This window comes from Microtus ochrogaster, chromosome 21 (genome assembly GCF_000317375.1).
Source record: "Microtus ochrogaster isolate Prairie Vole_2 chromosome 21, MicOch1.0, whole genome shotgun sequence".
In the NCBI taxonomy this organism is placed as follows: domain Eukaryota; kingdom Metazoa; phylum Chordata; class Mammalia; order Rodentia; family Cricetidae; genus Microtus; species Microtus ochrogaster.
Window position 1 is genome coordinate 30,172,069 of NC_022022.1, and position 18,574 is coordinate 30,190,642.

Genomic DNA, 18,574 nt, shown 5'->3' on the forward strand with positions numbered 1-18,574 from the left:
GTTTCTAATTCTTCGCGACTAACAGGTCTATTTAGATTATTCACCTGGTCTTGGTTTAATTTTGGTATATGGTACTTATTTAAAAAATGTCCATGGGGTGAGTTTTGAATTTTCAAAAAGTTCATTCCAAGCCCAAAGTCTCTGTCTTACTCTGCTTATGGATCATGATGTAGAACTCTCAGTTACTGCCTGCCTGCCTTCCCCCATGTTCTCTGTTATGATGACAATGGATGAAACCTCTGCAACTGTTAAGCCAGCCCCCAGTTAAATGTTTTCTTTTCTAAGAACTGCCTTGGTCATGGTGTCTCTTCCCAGCAAAAGAACAGTGACTAAGGCAGATAGAACATTTAATTTCCCATCCATATTTATGGGCATTCAATCATAAGAGAGTCTGAAGTGGTTGCATGCCACTGTCCTATAAAATGTTTGGAAGTTATTCTCTAGAGTGTTCTAGACTGACAGAACTGTACAGCTGGTCTTATCAGCTTCTAGAGGTAATCTGAACATCCCGGAAGGCACCATATTGCCCCAACAAAGAATGTACTAATCCCAGGTGCCAGTTATGTTGAGGAGAAGAAACCACAGTGAGGGTTACGGCATCAGGACAAGTGCTTTGGCTCATATGGAGAAAGAGCCAAGCTTGGCAGGCTGCTTCCCAGAAGCAGGAACTGTAGGTAGCACCACATATGCCACTTATTATATGGAACCCAGAAAACACAGTCCATGTGAAGAACTGAGGTCTAGAGGGACTGAGTCATTTGCTCAGGCTGACAGACTATAGCCAGCTTATCGGACTGCACAGTCTATGGCCCTTGCACCCGTGTAATGGGCAATGGGATTTTCCTCTTGACATGAGTATTATTCTCTTCAGTCACCTTTGCTCCCAGCCTCTCAAATGTTCTGACTGGAACTAGTGTACTCATAATGTTAGCTGCTATATGAGATCTTCTTTTCCTTAAGGTTTTATTTATTTTTATTTAATGTGGCTTGAGTGTTTTGTCTGCAAGCATGTATTTGCACCACAAGTGTGAGGGTGCTGGCGGGGGCAAGAAGCAGGTAACACCATGTGGTTGTTAGAAACTGATCCTGGGTCCTCTGCAAGAGCAGTAGGCACTCCTAACATGTTAAGGAGGATCTTAAAGGGTTAAGCACCTGTGCTAGTGGCCGGGGTGAAGTGGGGTGTTGAAGGTGGCTGCTTGTTGGTTCCAGGCAGCTTGGTAGCTCAGACCCAAAAGAATCATACAGAAACCATATTATTTAAATCACTGCTTGGCCCATTAGCTCTAGCTTCTTATTGGCTAACTCTTACATATTAATTTAACCCATCTGCATTAATCTGTGCATCACCACAAGGTCGTGGCCTGCCAGCAAAGTGTCAGCACATCTGTCTCAAGCAGCGGCTCCATGGCTTCTCTCTGATTCTGCCTCCTTTCTCTCAGCATTCAGTTTAGTTCCCCCTCCCCCACTATCTCTGTTCCCCTATAGCTCTGCTATGGCCCAAAGCAGTTCTTTTATTAACCAATGATATTCACAGCATATAGAGGGGAATCCCACATCAGTAAGGGTAAGATGTGCCATGATGACCACTGAAGTTCCTGCTCTTACCAGTAGTTTTTGCTTGTTTCCAGCTAAGATCCTCCAGAGAAGATGGCAAGGAGTTGGTTTAAATCAGCCACATTTGCCAAGTCCCTCTTCTAGGTGACCTAGAGTGATCTTTGCTTACTATAATCTTATTATAATGCTAAATTCTCCACAGTAGAGGCATTCTGCCTGTCTGCCAATTGTGAGCATGCCAGCACATGAAGTAGCAAGCTGTCACGAGGACTGGAGCAGGAAAAGGCTCCCTTCTGCATTCACTGAGGACTCTCCGCAGCCTTCGCACACACGTTGCCCAGTCAAATTTCTTTGTCTCCATCGGGGAGACACATGTTAGGAGTCTCAGAATGTTTTTCTTCCTCACTGCAGATAACACACCTTCTTTCACTCTTTAATCTCCTGGGTGTGCTTTCTGTCCCAACATTTATTACCTGGTGGATTCACCTAATGCTTTCACAGAGTGTAGTGTGAGGACCAGAATAGGATCCTGACAGTGCATGAATTTCAAATGAGCTCCTCCCAAGGCAATCCAAATGTGAAGGTAAAAACAATACTAAGACAAGTGAGACTTTCAAAAAACCCTATGCTAAGTTTCAAAGGATAGGAAATAGAACGATTATCTCAGAAACCACAGTTGCTAAACTAAAATTAAAATGTGTTTGAACTTCACCTATAGTGCTGTCAGGAGCAGACCCACGGTACCCGTGTATGCCATGCTCTGTGTCACAGGTAGACCGTGTTTGAAATGTTGCCTGGATATTTTCCACCCTTCATTAACTCATCAGAAAGCAATTATCTGACCATGTCAGTTTCCAAAGAAACAAAACTGCACAAGAGAGGCATCGTCTGCACTCAAGAGTTTATAGCTGTGGTAGACTGAAAACAAGGCCACAACTGTTCACAATTCTCATAACACGGGGAATATAAAATCGATATCTCCGCTCCTTGAATCTTATCAGGCCTATGCCAGGCACTGAACAGTCAGGGGCAGGGGGTTCAGAAGCAGGTCATGAACATGGGTTTCAACAGGCAGCGCAATGACCAGTTTTTCTTTCCCGGAAGGGGAAGGCCTGGTCCAGCCCAATGGAGGATGAAAGCCCATGTGGAGCTGGAAAAGGGGGGCTAGCCAAGACTTCCTAGGCTGGGCTCACAGCAGCAGAACAACTGAACAACTTCACAGAGCAGCCTGACAAATCACCACACATAATCACAGGCTTATAAGAAATAAGGTATGACTGCGTTCCTATTTGTTTGTGATTTCTCTGGCAGCAAATGCTAACCAATTCAAATGGTTAGTAACTAGAAAGACAATCACCTAAACAATGCCGCCTGGTAAGTACCATGGGAATAGAGGGCATGTGGGGCATGGGTTAATTATCTCGGCAATTCAGTACTGTAACTTTAATTACATTCTTAGTCACAGTGCTGTACTTTGCACTGGCGTTTACTCGGCTGGCTACTGAATTCCCAACGGAAGAACAACAACGAAAAGCGCACGACGAGAACTGTTAAAACTGTCAAGGGGTAGGCACCAACGAGCCACCATCAGCTTGAAGCAAGGATGCCATTATAAAATGAACTGACTGACATTAAATCCCATCAGCCCTCACATCTTCAGTCAGTTTATCACCTGACAACAGACCACTTTCTGGCTTTCAAATCTTTGCAAATACATCAATCTCAAGCAAACCCAGCTAACAATTTTGTTGTTGCTCATTGCTTCCTTCATGCTGTTTCTTGTACATGCACTTCCTCTCTCTTTCCACTGCCACACCTTAGGGCAGACCTTGTTACCTCACTCTGACAGAAACAGCTTTCCTATTGCTTCCTCCACGGCAGAGTTTCTTTCTGCCTAAGTGTCTTTAGATCATTGCCAGGTGATTTACACACTGAAGTCCAAAGACCAAGTGCTCAGCTTATGCTAATATTATATTGTACACATAAGTATCATAATTATCACCATGTCCCAACCCAAACGCTTTCCTATAGTGAAATTAGTCATTTAAAGATGTCTTGCTGGGCCAGTACAAAGGCTCTGCAGCTAAGGACCTGAGTTTAACCCGTGAAACGCACATGCTGGAAGGAAGTAACCAACGTCGAGAGTTGTTCTTTGACTGCTACATATGTAAATGCTTACTGCGTGTGCACAAACATGTGTGCACACAAAATATAAACAAATATAATAATGACTTGCTATTTCCACCATGTATATCTATTCACATCCCGAGATACCAGCCTGTTTAAATATTATATACTCTGCAAACTAGTACTCAAAATCAATCTCTACCATAAAACCTGTGTTTTCTCTTGCAATGCTATCTATCTCTATAGTCCATATAAGGTCTACAACACATGTCCTGGCGATTCTGTACTCAAGTCCACTGTTCTACAGCAACTTAATTTCACCTATATATTTATAGTCTCCTTTTGACAGCAACGAGAGTTTTGATTTTTGTATTTCAAAACTGGTTGACTACATAAATTATACTGAAATCACGTAGAAAGGACCCCTCACCTGTAAACATAATTCCCTTCACACTGGGGAGGGGAGTGATCAGTTACCAAGTGCAGGATCTTCTGGGAAGATAAGACCATTACAGTCACAGAGATATGCTAGCCAACACGAAGAATACATAAATGCCCTCCAATAACAAATTCTGAAACAGCTAATAGCACATCAACTAAAAAAATTCTTTAAAAATTGCCACAAATACAATTTCAGTCATTGTAGATTGATTGCTATTTGATCTTGCCTTGTGCCACATTCATGTGTAAATATAAAACACAACAAAAGCCTAAGACTGAACAAGAAATACAGGCTGTGCAGCTGCAGTGAGCTCTGAGTTCACGTTCTGAATGAGGGCACTTCCTAATAGATTTAGGCCACAGGAAGCAGAGCCAAATGAAGAACAGCATTCGTTTTGGTCAGGGTGTCAGATATACACGCAGAAGCCTCAGACATCTGCAGCCAGATCACCTCCACTCTCTGGTGAAATAGTAACAAAGACCCAAAAGCTCAGTGGAAAGACGCTGGGCTGTCAAGGCTCTTGTAGGATTACAGGACACATGGAGCAGAGAGACACTGGGTGCAAGCATCTGGGTAAGGAGACAAGAGTAAATACGCCGAACATGTGGTTACAGCAGTCTATGGACAAACCATGCTGTAAGAGTCAGGAGCACACCTTAAAATAAGGGTGATTCTAAATCCATCTTAAGAAGGCCAGAGATTCCTAGTTTGACAGAAGTGAAGCCTGTGTAAAAGAGAAACACGCAAATCCTGCACATGATGGTATCTGTAATGAACAACAAAAATACTGAACCTGCAAAGAAGCAGGCACCCAGAAGAAAGAAAAACGACACAGTGATGAAACTGATAGTCAGCGGCTGTAAAACAGCCAACATCAAAAGCATGTTCAATAACATACAGGGAAAGACAGACAGACACTGTCAGCAGCAGACGACAAAGGCTGTTTTGTTTGGTTGGTTTTTGTTTTTTTCAAGACCGGTTTCTCTGTAGCTTTGGAGCCTGTCCTGGAACTAGCTCTTGTCGATCAGGCTGGCCTCAAACTCACAGAGATCCGCCTGCCTCTGCCTCCTGAGTGCTGGGATTAAAAGTGTGTGCCACCACTGCCCAGCCTACAAAGGCTTTTTAACAAAGAGATCAATCCTAGAACTGAAAGGAAATTTCACCAGATGGATTTCCCAGTATGTTGGGCATTATAGAAGAAAGGATCAGTAAACTAAAACAAACATCAGTAAAAACTACTCAAGAACTAAAACACAGAGGAAAGGTGGAAAGGAAGTGGACATCACCTCTGATTTAGGGGACAGTACCAGGCAGTTTATGTATTTGTAATTTAAAGAGCTGGAAAAAAGGAAAGAGAAAATATTTGTAGAACCAAGGTTAAAAAAAAAGTCAAAAGTTGGTTTATATAACTCAACCCATATATCCAAGAAATTAAATCCCTATGTTAGTAGAAAAGTACAAAGTTTTGGTTATATAGTGAGATTCTGTCTCAAAAAACAAAGAAACAAAAACACAAACAGTTAGGAACTAGCCCTAAATAAAAAGTTCCCCCCAAACCCAGGGGCAAGGACATGACATCTCTATGTTTACATACACATACATGGGAGAGTGGAAGACAGGAGCAATGGGCAGGCGGCTGAGTTACCATCACAACAGAAGCTGAGAGACAAAGCAAAGACAACTCAGGTGCTACAGGAAATCACTGGCCCAGAATGTACTGTAATTTATAATTGCTTATGTTCTTTGACAATAAAGATGGACTGAAACTTTCCAATAAAGAAGAGCAGATGAAATCCATAACTAGAACTGACAAAAACATGCTGAAAATTGATCTTCCTGTTGAGAAGAAATGAAATAGACTTAGCTGGGTGGTGGTGGCACACGTCTTTAAATCCCAGCACTTGGGAGGCAGAGGCAGGCGGATCTCTGTGAGTTCGAGGCCAGTCTGGTCTACAAAAGTAGTTCCAGGACAGGCTCCAAATCTACAGAGAAACCCTGTCTCGAAAAAACAAAAAAAAACAAACAAACAAACAAAAACAAACAAAAAGAAAGAAAGAAAGAAAGAAAGAAAGAAAGAAAGAAAGAAAGAGAAATAGACTTGAACTCACAAGAAGCAATGAAAACACTAACAATGGTAAAACTGTAGGTACATAGAACTTTTGCTTTTTGTTTCTTGGTTTTTAGAATACATCACTGCATTTTAATACAGTATAGTCAAAACAAAACAGCATCATATATTCTGAAGTCTAGAGTGCTCTTGGAGGTAAAAGGCCTAACAACAACACCAGCACGGAGGAGAGAACCAGCCAAAGCTCCGCACTGGCTCCAGAGTGCTGCTGCATTCACTGGCGACTCGGGATGCATGTCCTAATGCAGAGAGCCATTGTGTAACTATCAGAAAGGAGATGCAATGGAACGCTCGAAATCCCACACTTGCCTCATGTAGAGGATGGCAATGGAAGATGAAATATGGATAAACAAGAGAGGACACATATGAGATAATAAACACCAGGCTTAGAGATTTAAACTCAGCGTAAGGATAACCATATTAAATGCAAATGCAGAGATGTCAAACAGTGCAGAAAAAAGCAAGACCCAAGAAAATGTTTTTTTCTCTTAAGAATTACACTTTAATATGGGAGACACAAAGTGTTTAAAAGCATAAGCCTGAGATTCTGTGCTAATAACATGCAGATATTAAACACTGGAAAGCAACTATATCATAAATAACACAGGAAAGCAGCCTACATCATCCTTACCAATAAAGAAGACTTGAGGGGATGAAATACTGCCAAGGACAAGAATGGAGATATATATATGAATAAAGGGGTCATTTCATCAAGGAGCAGTAACAATTCTGTCTTGTTGACAGGGTCTCCATGTGTAGCTCTGGCTGGCCTCAAACTCAGTGACTTCTCTACCTCTAGATCTTGAGTGCTGGAACTATGTAGGAAGGGCCAACGAGGCCTAGCTAAAAATAACAACCTAAATGTGTGTGCACTTGTTAATAGTTTGCTAAAATACGTGAAGCAAAAGGCAAAAGAGCTAAAGGAAAAAGCAGAGATCCACAAAGGTGGAAGTTTTCAACACTCCCCTTCAATACTGCATACAGACAGACAAAGTGACAGCCATGAAAATCCACCTTAATGTACGTGTGCTATTATAACACAACATCTGAGACTGGGTAATTTCAAAAACAGAAATTGATCTCCCCGTCTCTGAGCCAGGAAGACCAAGACTTAAGTATCTAAGTGAGAAATGTATCCTGCAGAGTAAACAAACACTGAATTCTCACATGGTGGAAGGTGGAAGAGCAAGAGGGGATGCACTCTTTCCTCAAGCCCCTTGATCAATCTCTCTATGGCAGGGGGAGGGGCATGTGTGCTATGACCTCATCAACCCTTAAAGGCCCACTACCCTTAATGCCACACTGGCCATTTGCACTTTGGTAGGGCTGCAAACAGAACATTCCCAAAGACAGAGGCCATAAATCCCATCTCAACACATCTCAAAAACACCAGGCCATCAATCACATGGCAACAAATGTCAGGGGAGGTATGCAGAGTATGTGCTGCTATCTGGACAGGAGTCCCCAGACAGGTCATGTTTTAAAGACGTGGTCAACAGGCTGGTGCTACTGGGAAGAGGTGGTCTACTGGGACATGACCTTGAAGGATGTTGTGGGACCCAAGGAGTAGATCTTGAGTTACTGCCAAGTGCTCTGGCCACGACACACTGCCACGTGGACGTTTACAGTAGCAGGCCACCTGGTAGTAGACTGGAACCTCCCAAACCATCAACAAACCAGGAATTGCATTATAGGGACAGAAATCCAGTGAATACTTACATAACCTAAACATGATATTCAGTAAAATACTAGTAACAGAAAGACAGCACCAAAATTCTCAAATATATGCAATTAGTTAAGCCATCATGGTAAAGGGGAGTGCCTAAAATAAATGTAAACAAATAAACATAAAAGAAGCATCTAAGTCCAGCTGTGTCACAGTCCCTGTCACTGAGGGACACCGATTAGAGTGTATGCCAACATGGTCCATAAGAAACAAATCTTCGCTGTGGTTGTCTTTTAATCATAACTGACTAACATCCATGAGATCAAAAAGATGTTTGGGACACCTTTAAATCATATTGTAATTAAGTGTCATTTATACATATTCCATTCTAAGTAAAATCTATTTTTAGTAGTATCAGAGAGGATAAGTTTGTAGAGCTATGGGTGTTCTCTAAGGATTATAGTAAATCAGATAAAAACTTACATGTTATAATTAAAGTCAGCCATGCCTGGTTTTCCTCATAAATACCAAATCAAGGCTCTTGCTCATCTGTCTACTGGACTGTGCTCTGGAGCTCTGCTTCTCATTCCTAGATGTACAGAGTTCTTACTCCCTAAAAACACGCAGAACAGGATTTAATTGTGATGTCTGGCCTGCCGCTCAGTGCCCTAATAGAATGATCACATCTCCAGAATGAAGGAGACGATGATGTCATAATTATTAATTAGAAACTGAGCCAGTTGTATGAGTTGACATACTCTGAATATTTATTTTATAAATCCCCCAAACCCCAGGAAATATGTCTTTTCTGATTTTTTTTTCTTTTTGGCCTCATTGTATGGTATCAGTGGTTGAATTACCAGCCTTGAGCACACCTGGCAAGTGTTCTACCAATGAGTTACATCCCAAGCCCTATGTTTTAAAAGAAAAGGATTTAGTGTGTGAACCAGCAACTTTGGTTCTGCCAATGCAGGTACAGCCAGGATCAGGTGAGAAATGGTATTCTCGGGAAACAACCCAGGTGAAGACTTCCCAGGCATACCCAGCAAAGCACAACGATGTGCAAGCACCAAAGTCGGGCTTCACACCCAGCTCTTTTGGTCCTTGGGTCTAATTTAGAACCATCAGTACTGGGTACTGCTTACTGCACAGATGCCAATGTGCAGTGCATGGCCAAAGAGGAAGAGGTCACCTGTGCTGATGCCAGAAGTGAAGAGGTTCCTTCTCCCATGTGCCCTTGTCAGTGGCCTCGATAACCCTATTTCAATAAACAAAATTTTCCTTTAACCTACAAATGATGAGTTAATATGAGTATGTGATCTGTCTTGTGGTTTTCCTCACATCTTAAGTTTAAAAACAAACCAAACAACATTGTGTTTAGTGAGGAATATCTGAAATAAACTTACTGACATTAAGGCCAAAAGCCACTCAGGAGTATCAACTTAGTGTTTTGTGGGGATATTGGGGTTGGTTTGGTTTAGTTATAGTTTTTATTGTGTTTTACATGGCTTTATCATGTAGCCTAGGCTGGCCTTGAAGTAACAAACCTGTTGCTGCCTCCTCCAGAATGCTAGGATTTCTGACGCGTGCTGCCATGCCTTGATTCTTGGTTGTCAGATGAGGATGAATGTGAGCGACAATCTATATTTACACAGCCCAAGAGCTCTTAATGGAGCCCTTTAGGGAGAGTTTGGGCAGAGGTCCTTACAGGGCAATAGGGGTCTTGAGAGGCCAGCAATACTCTACTTTTTGACTTCCAACAGGGCTAAGCATACTCATTCTAAGACAAATCATGAATGATGCCCCTTCATTATCCATGAACTTTCTTAGCTATTTGGTTCTTTAGGCTTTAGAAAGGTTAATATCAAAAAAGGATCATAATCTAAACCCCACTTAGATCTGTACTTCTCTTTTCGGTCAGTATTGTATTTCTAATTACCTGGGGCACAAGAAGGATTTGATGGCTTCTCAAATGAATTGCTACTGTATAACTAAAATTCTACATATGTTAGTTGTATTTAATCATTTCCTGAAGTCTGAACAGGATTACCTTGTACACCATAAACATATGCTTCATAATCTGTCAATTCTACCATATGAAAGCTGAGAGGGAGGAAGAAAAATAATGTTAAAATGATTGCTAAGATAAGAAAACGCTGGCTCCCTCTCCTCCGTCTCTAGTCCTACTAATTCCAAAGACTCCCTTATTTATCTTCTACTCATATTCAGAGTTATGTGCTTATATTTTTGCCAGCAACTAATCAGTTTTAGAACTGCCTCCTTCTATGACAGATGAAGGCTCAGCTTTCACCACCACCACTGTGTCCTCTCCCTTTTCCACATTGGAATCGACTTAGAATTCAAATACTGAATTTTATAATCAATGTCTGCCTCCAATTTGCCATAGTTTTCTTTGGGTAAATTAAATGTAAGAAACTAGCTAATAACTGCAAGATAAAATCCCCAAAACATCTCATGTCAGGACCAAAAAAGTAACCCACTATCCAACCATAAGACCAACTGTTCTGTGTATAATCACTGAAAACCAAGAACTGGCTTCATGCACACCCACGCCTTTTCTTTCTATTGACCCATCAAGATGGCAAAAAAATCTGAGTCTTCTAACCAAGGCAACGTCACAAACAAAGCCCAATTATGCTAGAGGTAGATATCCACACAGTCTATCTCTAACTTGCTCTCCCTTTTAACAAGAAACAGAACAGGACTAAGAAATTAGTTGGCTTACCAGAACTACACGGCTTAATGAGGAACGCAACCTCCTAATCATTTTGTTTGGTTACTTTGCAGACATAAAGAGCACTATGCTAATAGAAACTAAATAAAATAATCTCTGCCTGATGATGCTTCATTAAAAAATATGGAAGAAGTCAAGAGAACACAGGATGGTCAATATAATTCCTTATGGGGAGGCCAACATAACAGAGAAATGATGGGGGAAGGTGACGCTGAGCCATGCCTCAAGGTTGGGCAGTCAACTGGGTGGGCACAGAAGAGAATCCCCTCATGCAAATGTATTAAAGAGAGGAAGCAGGGGGCGGATGACTGAAAGTGGGTATAGATGACTTGAGAATTAGGAGGTGAGGATTTAGGGAGGTGAGGCATGGTGAGATAAGACAAGTGTGACTCACTTCAGAACAGGAAAGAACAGGGAGCACGTTATAATGCCAGGGCTAAAGGGGCCAAATCAAGAGACGGCATTGGGAGAAAGGGGAGAAAAGAAAGCCAGAGATCCATCCTGGAAGGGATGGGCAGCAGCCAAGAGACTCTGGAGCAACTGAAGGAGAAAGTGAGGGTTAGGAAGGAAGGGCCGTTAGACAGCCAGAGTGGGGAGTCTGTGGAATGGCATAGGGAGCTAGCAACAGCATCCCCTTATGTGTGAAGGTAACAGTGTGAGTGGGGTGGTGAGAGACTGAAATTGGCATATTGATGGGGGAATCTCTGTAGAGATGTCCAGGCGTCTCAGCAATCAAACCCTACTTTCTACGACTTGTAAAAAATGGCTATTCCCCTTCTGTCTAGCAGATATGTAGTAAGTACAGAGACATTACCTAAAACATCACCCATGTATTGCAACACAGGACTAAACTACCTCAACAGCAACTTGGACTAACTCCTATTTGGCTATCACAGTAGACTTTCTAAGAGAAGCAGGGTGTTTCCCCCACTCCTCGGAAGAAAGAACCATAATTGTAGGGTAAATGACCAACCATGCTATACTCTTAAATAACCAGGAACTCTTTTAATGGTTCTGTGTGCTTGTTAAAATTGAGTTAAATGTTTTCAGTTTGCAACTGAGTAAATACATGGAAAGAAATTATATTCTACCAAATGAGTACTATACTTGTCATGAGAACAATGGAAGATATTTAATGACTGTCAGACACCATGCTTTTGATTTTAATTTCCCAAGCGCACCAACGTTTACTTATAATAGGGGAAATGACTTTGGGGGGGGGTATGTGGTGTGTGAACTAATCCTGTGCATGATAGGTGAACACCTGGCCCATAGGCAAGCTCATCTCCATTTCTAAACAGGAGGAGGCACGAGATGCCTACAAATGCCTATTCACAGACAACTGCTCTCATGACCTCTTCCCTTTTCAACCATGAAGCTCAGAACTTATCCATTTCTCTGGAATTCTTATGCACCTTCAAGACTCTTTTCACACTCAAGTTTTAACATTCGATCTTAAACATTAGAGAACTCTCCCTACACCTTTATTTATGCTTTCACTGTCATTGTTTTGGACAAATCTTTCAAGGCTCTGAGGTCTAATGATACCTACACAGGCATACTAGTTACCACGCTTCATGGATTCAGAGCATTAGAAATGAATCAACTAAATAAATAGAGTATTCAACTGTCGATATTTTAGGTTCATTTTAGTCCCATTTCATGCAGAAAGTCCTTCTCAGGACTCCTACTCAGTTTAGAAATAGTTTGAATGCATTTAAAAATATATTTTCTACTTCCTAGATTTTATATTTGTTTTCAGTTTTGATTTTCTACAAACTAGTGGTATTATACATTCTCCTAAGTAATTTTATAAATATCCAAGGGCAAAATTAGGTTTAACTTAACTTTCATTCTCAGCTTCACCTGTGTGTTTCTTTCTTACTACCTAAATTTTCCCCATGTGAATGGCCACCCATATTTCTTCAACACTGTCTTCCTTTTAAATTTCTAAGTCATAACAGTACAGTGGTTACAGAGAGAAACCCTGTCTTGGAAAAATAAAAGTACAGCATATGGCGCTGGTGAGAGGGCTCCGCAGGCAAAAGCACTGCCACCAAGCCTTACGACCTGAGTTCAGTCCTCAAGATCCATGTGGGGAAAGCACCAAACTGACTTCTGCAAATTGTCCCTGACCTCCACAAACTAAAGAAACATGTAATTTTTTTACGTGCACCATATGCAGAGCTTTATACTAGATGCTGTAGTCTTCTGTACCATGCCCGTACTCAACAACAACAGAGACACGCCAAACACCAATAAATGGTTGACCGTACAAAGAAACCCATGTTAAAGAACCACTAGCTAGGAAACGTCTTGAAGAGTCATTAAGACATGAGGTAGAGATTTATGCTAACATATGCGGAATAGTCACTACCTCATTCCTAAAATTCTTGTCTTTGAAGGCATGTTTTCTAAGATAATTAAGCAAATTATTTTTCTATTCATATGAGCTGTGGATTTAGAGAGAGAGAGCCAATACATAGACCATAGGGAGAACTGGCAGGGGATAACAGTACAGGGTGGACTCTCACACTGATAGTATAACAGGGCTAGATCAAATCACAGGGTACATCATAAAATAAACCTTTGGGAAGTTTTTGTTTATCTGAATGAGTAAAATTCATTCAAACATTCTAGTCCCTTAAATGTCAAGCTCTTTCTCAGAAGGAATTCTCAACTTGATGTGGACCTTTCGCTCCTTCAGGCCAGCTTTATAAATAGCAGATCACAGAAACTCTACCGAGCCTTATCTATCGAGAGGTTAACATGGAAGAAAACAAACATCTGTCCAGTCTACTATGAAATGCACGGCTGCCCACACACATCTGACCATACAGCGGCGAGGATGGAGTCACAGCTTTGTTTATTCTAGATACAGCCAGAAGTTGCAGGATGAGTTAGTTCTTCATGCCAGGGAGCCCAGCTAAACATATTGCTTGCAGTAGCTGTCTCCTGGGGAGGACACAGGCAGTATGCTTGCGTTGCCTAGGATCTGAACTGACAAACGCCACTGCCGGTCACTTTCACTGTCCTTTTCAGCCAAGACCGCTTTCCATGTCCCGGGTGCATAGGCACACTCTTAACTCTCTGAGTTTGTCAGTAACAAAGAAAAGGATTAGATATATATGCACACACACAGTATCTTTGTCTCATAACCATGCACCTATGTATGTTACACCTATGTATGCTTATGAGTGTAATGAAGAGAAGTGAGGCTCAGAACGGTAATCGAGGACAGCAAAGAAAGCTGTCCTCGGGCCTCCCAGGACACGTGACATCAGGATGGAGATGGCATCCTGTCTCTTCCTAGCCTGGGTGGTGGGTTTCGTGGACTACATTGAGTCTGTCAAAAGCAAGCGGTCAGATGCACGGTTTCAAGCTCTGTTGTCTGAAAGTGCTACCACAGTGGGGTGTACCGAATGTGCTTGTGGGAGCCCAGGGGCCACAAGGTCATCACAAGGTGAAAGTGGAAACACAGTAAACCGGGTGAGCAAGGCGGTTCCCAGGGGTTTCCATCTAGTTCCCTGGAACAGGCTCATGAATGAGAAGCATTTACTTCTAGAGGCCGTATTTTATTTCAGACCTTTTGGGTAGGTGTTAGCAATGGTTCCTTTTCTAGAAGAGGTTAGCAACGAAATTATGGTTTCAATGGAATTTAGAGAAGTTCTAACTTTACAAAAAAAAAAAGTTTTAAACATACATACAGAGACACGGACACACACACACACACACTTTATTTGTGTCTGCGTTTTGGTTACATTATTACCTCGCTTGGCTAGTCTCTCGAAAACTTTAAAATTAAAAAGATACTTTTCCATTTCATAAATTTCCCTCTAGAATGAAAGGCTTCCTTTTTCAGAGAGCAGTAGTTTAAGAGTTTATTCACCTTAAAAAAACATGAAAGTATTTCACATAAAATACAGCGTCTAGGAAGCAAAAGCTGGGTTTGGGGCTTCTTCTTTCTTACCAGAAAGAAAGATAAAACAGGGTACTTTTGTGTCTGTGTGTGCATGCGCTCGTGTATGTGGTTTTTCCAGACAGGGTTTCTCCCTATCTGTCCTGGAACTCAAGAGATCCGCCTGCCTCTGCCTCCCACGTGCAGGGATTAAAGTCACGTCTAGTACTACCAGCCAGAAAACAGGGTCCTTTTTATTGCCCACAGCAGTGGTCCTCAACCTCCCCACTGCTCAGACCCTTTAATACAGTTGCTCATGTTGTTGTGACCCCCAACCATAAAATTATTTCCATTGCTACTTCATAACTATAATTTTGCTACTATTATGAATTGTAATGTAAATATCGGATATGTCTGATGTCGACCCCCTTTGAAATGGTTGTTCTAACCCACAAAAAGGGTTGCACCCCACTGGCTGAGAACCACTGGCCATTAGTAAAAGGCTGTCTGTGAAACTCATACCGTTATTAGGTATCATATAAATACCAAAGAACTCAACATAGGGTTAGAGATTCTTTTCAGCATAGATTAGATGTTTGTTATTTGCTTTTAGCTAGAACTATAGGACTAGACTCTTTTAAATAACCTTTTATTCTTTTTAAAATAACGTTAGGCTCTTTTAAATATGCCTTGTAGAATATTTATATACTTCTTGAAAGTTCAGGATCTTTTTCATAGTTGAAGAAGGATCATAAATATTTAAAACTGTTAGAAGAAGGGATCAGAATAAAAACTGGTTGAGTGGTTTGGGCCTAATGGTAAAAGGCAAAAAGTTAGAAGGCAACCTGAACTAGATAATTAGAACATAAATATCATTATTCCCACTTTACAAATAAACAACAAATCAAAGCCTATCAAACGTACATTACTCACAATTAAATCTGTTAGTTACTACACCATGTATATAAGGGCTTTATAATAATAGATTTAAAATTTTGATATATAGTACTTAGGATTAATACTCCAACAAAAGCTTTATCTATGTTTTCTTCTCTTAGATGTCACAGGTTTTACCAAATCCTGTCTTACACTAGGCTTTGAACTCTGTGGGTTGAAGTACAGCAGTCTTATCTCATTTTTAAACTATTTGTTAGTCTTCCAATCTCATCTGAAAATATTAACTAGCATCCAGGAACATCCTCTAAGAAGTACAGAAGCAAGAGGGGTAAAGCCATCTCATCATCAGGAAAAGAATGCCTTCCCTCCTCCCTCCTTCTCTCCACCCCTCCTTTTTCACTCTCCCGTCCTTCTTTCCTCCCTTCTTTCCTTCTCTCTCTCCCTCCTCTCCCCTCCCCCTTCCCTCCTTGTCTTCTCGCTGGCTCTCTCCCTCCCTTCCCTTCTTCCTTTCCGACAAGACAATGTATACTCATTAAGGCAACAGCACCAAGATAAGAACTATTAACTCTACCAACCCTGTGGTTTGCAAACCTCTCCCAGGTTCGACTCTTGTAAGACTATGCCCATCTTGCAAACATTCCTCCCCGGGGCCTCAAATCTCCCTAGCTTCCACAGAACGCATTCACTGGGATACATCCGCTCTCACTCTTCTACCCGCTTGCCTCTAACACAACAACCAGGTTCAGTACTGACGAGGGGGCAAAGGCGCAAATCTCAGTTCCCAGAAGCAGAATCGGGTGCCCAAGGCATCGACCAGCTTTAATCAGACCGAGATGCAGGGGCAAGGCATGCCAGCCCCTAGCACACTTCTATTCCGCCTTCTCCAGGCTCGGCTCACTACCTTCTATAAGCCATCCATGTTGTAAGCAGAAAGCTGGTAAGCTATCCAAACAAAACAACTTCCTCCCAGAAGACAAACTCCTGAGAACCTCTGCACTGATTCCCATACATCCCGTCTCCTGCACAGAACTCCTGTCCAATTGGTCACAGCAGAAGAACACAAGGCAGGGGTTTACTCCTTTGGTTCCGTTAGTGCACTCCTGGTACACTTCCTAACATGGCATCTCTGGGCACAGAACAGAACATCTATCAGGAAATTCTGGAGGGGTGGGGGAAAGATGGCGTCTTGAGAACATTATCCAAAAACCCTGTCAGTAGCTTGAGGTATATGGAGGTATAGTTTCATAGCAGAAAACTCCTAAGGCCCCAGGTTTAGCCCAGTCCGGCTAAACAATGAATCCACGTGGCAATACAGGAACAATTATTTTAGCTTATTGTCTTAAAATGGCAGTTACTTTTCCTTCTTTGCCCAAGCTCAAATTGACTGAAGGTTGTAAGTGGTCACTTCCCCCTAGAAGCCAGAACCCTCACCTTTTCTGAGCAGGGGAATACCTTATAAAGAAATTAGGTGAAACCCTGGGCTTGCTGATTGAATGATAATCCACAATCCACATGGCTGCCAAGTTTTTATCTAGATCCATCTACCACAATGAGCAATCCCTGAACGTCAAGACAGTGGCTTACTTCATCAGTTATCTGGAAGTCTGAAAGCAGCAGTGAAAACAGCCTGCAGAAACACTCGCTTCTCCACCTAGCTTCGATTCCTCTGAGGGGACCAAAGCACAGGGAATGTGACCACTAAATCTAAAACGCTGCCCCCTTCCAACCAGCCGGGCTTCACCCCACTGCGACTCAGTCAGCCCGGCTGATCTAGTTTTAGAGGCACAAGTAAAAAAGGAAACACAAAGATCAAAGCAGCGCTGACAAAGGGGAAGGACTATTTTTGTATGTATACTCCAGTATTTACGAACTGCCTTTGAAACACAGGGACATTGACTACCTGCTCAGCTCAAGTAACTGCCATGTGTAGCCCACGAGACACAACTGAATTTCTGAACAAAGATCACAGATTGTCACATCGCCACCAGCCTTTAACAGGATTAAACAACTTTCTTTAAAAGTCTTTTGGTTTTGAAGTGGTTAGCATTTCCCAGCAAGTATAGTATCTTAGTGGCAGCATTAAGTCTACGTAGCAGCCGCCTTTTGTGTTGAAGTTTGTTGAGGCTGGTAAGCCAAGGAGACATTTGCTAGCTAGCAAGAGACTCCCAGAGGTGTCAGCATGGACAAGAGCTGCAGATTTCGCGTTCCCGTCGGTAGATGTGTTCTGTTACTCATCCAATTGGCTGACAAACGTTAACTGTAATAGGAAGTAAACCTTTTAATTCCCGTCTTCTCAAGTTCATGTGCAAAACAAAGCACTTTGCTGTAAATAATTTACATAATTTTTAGTTCATCAGACACCAAGTGGCTCCATCTCTAGAAAGCACAATATTAAAATCAGGGAAAGACACACTGCAGGTAGGGGCTTACTTTAATCGAGTTTCCCTTTTTAATGTCTTACAAATACTCATGCATTTTATGCCTACCCAAGAATACTCAGCTAAGGATTCCACTAGAATCCTACTGAAGTCTGTCTTGATCTCCAGCTTTTGTCTTTACCAACAGCCATCAGGCTATACCCCATTATTTGATGCCACAGCTATCAAATGTTAATAAACAACGCAAGCATTTCTCAGTTATGAGCCCTACAGCAAAAACATTTTAGTTAAATATGGTTAGTGGCAATGTCAACCTTTACCTTAAAAACTCCATAAACACCGTTTAAATCTAGATGATGAAATCTTGTCTCATTAGTTCCACTTAAGTTTCAGAATAGACTAATAAACACAGCCAAGATCGGTGTCTATCTCAGAAGTTCTAAGAAAGCTTACATGGAGGAGAGGCTTTGTTTGTATCTTTTTTTTTTTTTTTTTTTTTTGTTTTTTTTCAAGAGGTCATGCACGGTACACTGTGTCATTATTCTTGAGTTTCCTGCAATCAAGTGTCTAAGAGATGTTATTAGTAGGTAATTTCTCTTTCAAATGCCAGGCCTAAAGAATCGGTGTGAGGCCCTCCTTATATTTTAAAAATCAATATTAAGATTTGGCAGCTGAATGCACTATCTGTGTGTGTGTGTGTGTGTGTGTGTGTGTGTGTGTGTGTGTGTG

At 41.6% G+C, this 18,574-nt stretch overlaps 1 protein-coding gene across 2 annotated transcripts in view; it reads right to left on the minus strand.

Moving 5' to 3' along the window:
• Positions 1-18,574, minus strand: part of Nfkb1 (nuclear factor kappa B subunit 1) — a 115,232-nt gene that overhangs the window by 95,939 nt on the left and 719 nt on the right. The window lies entirely within an intron of this gene.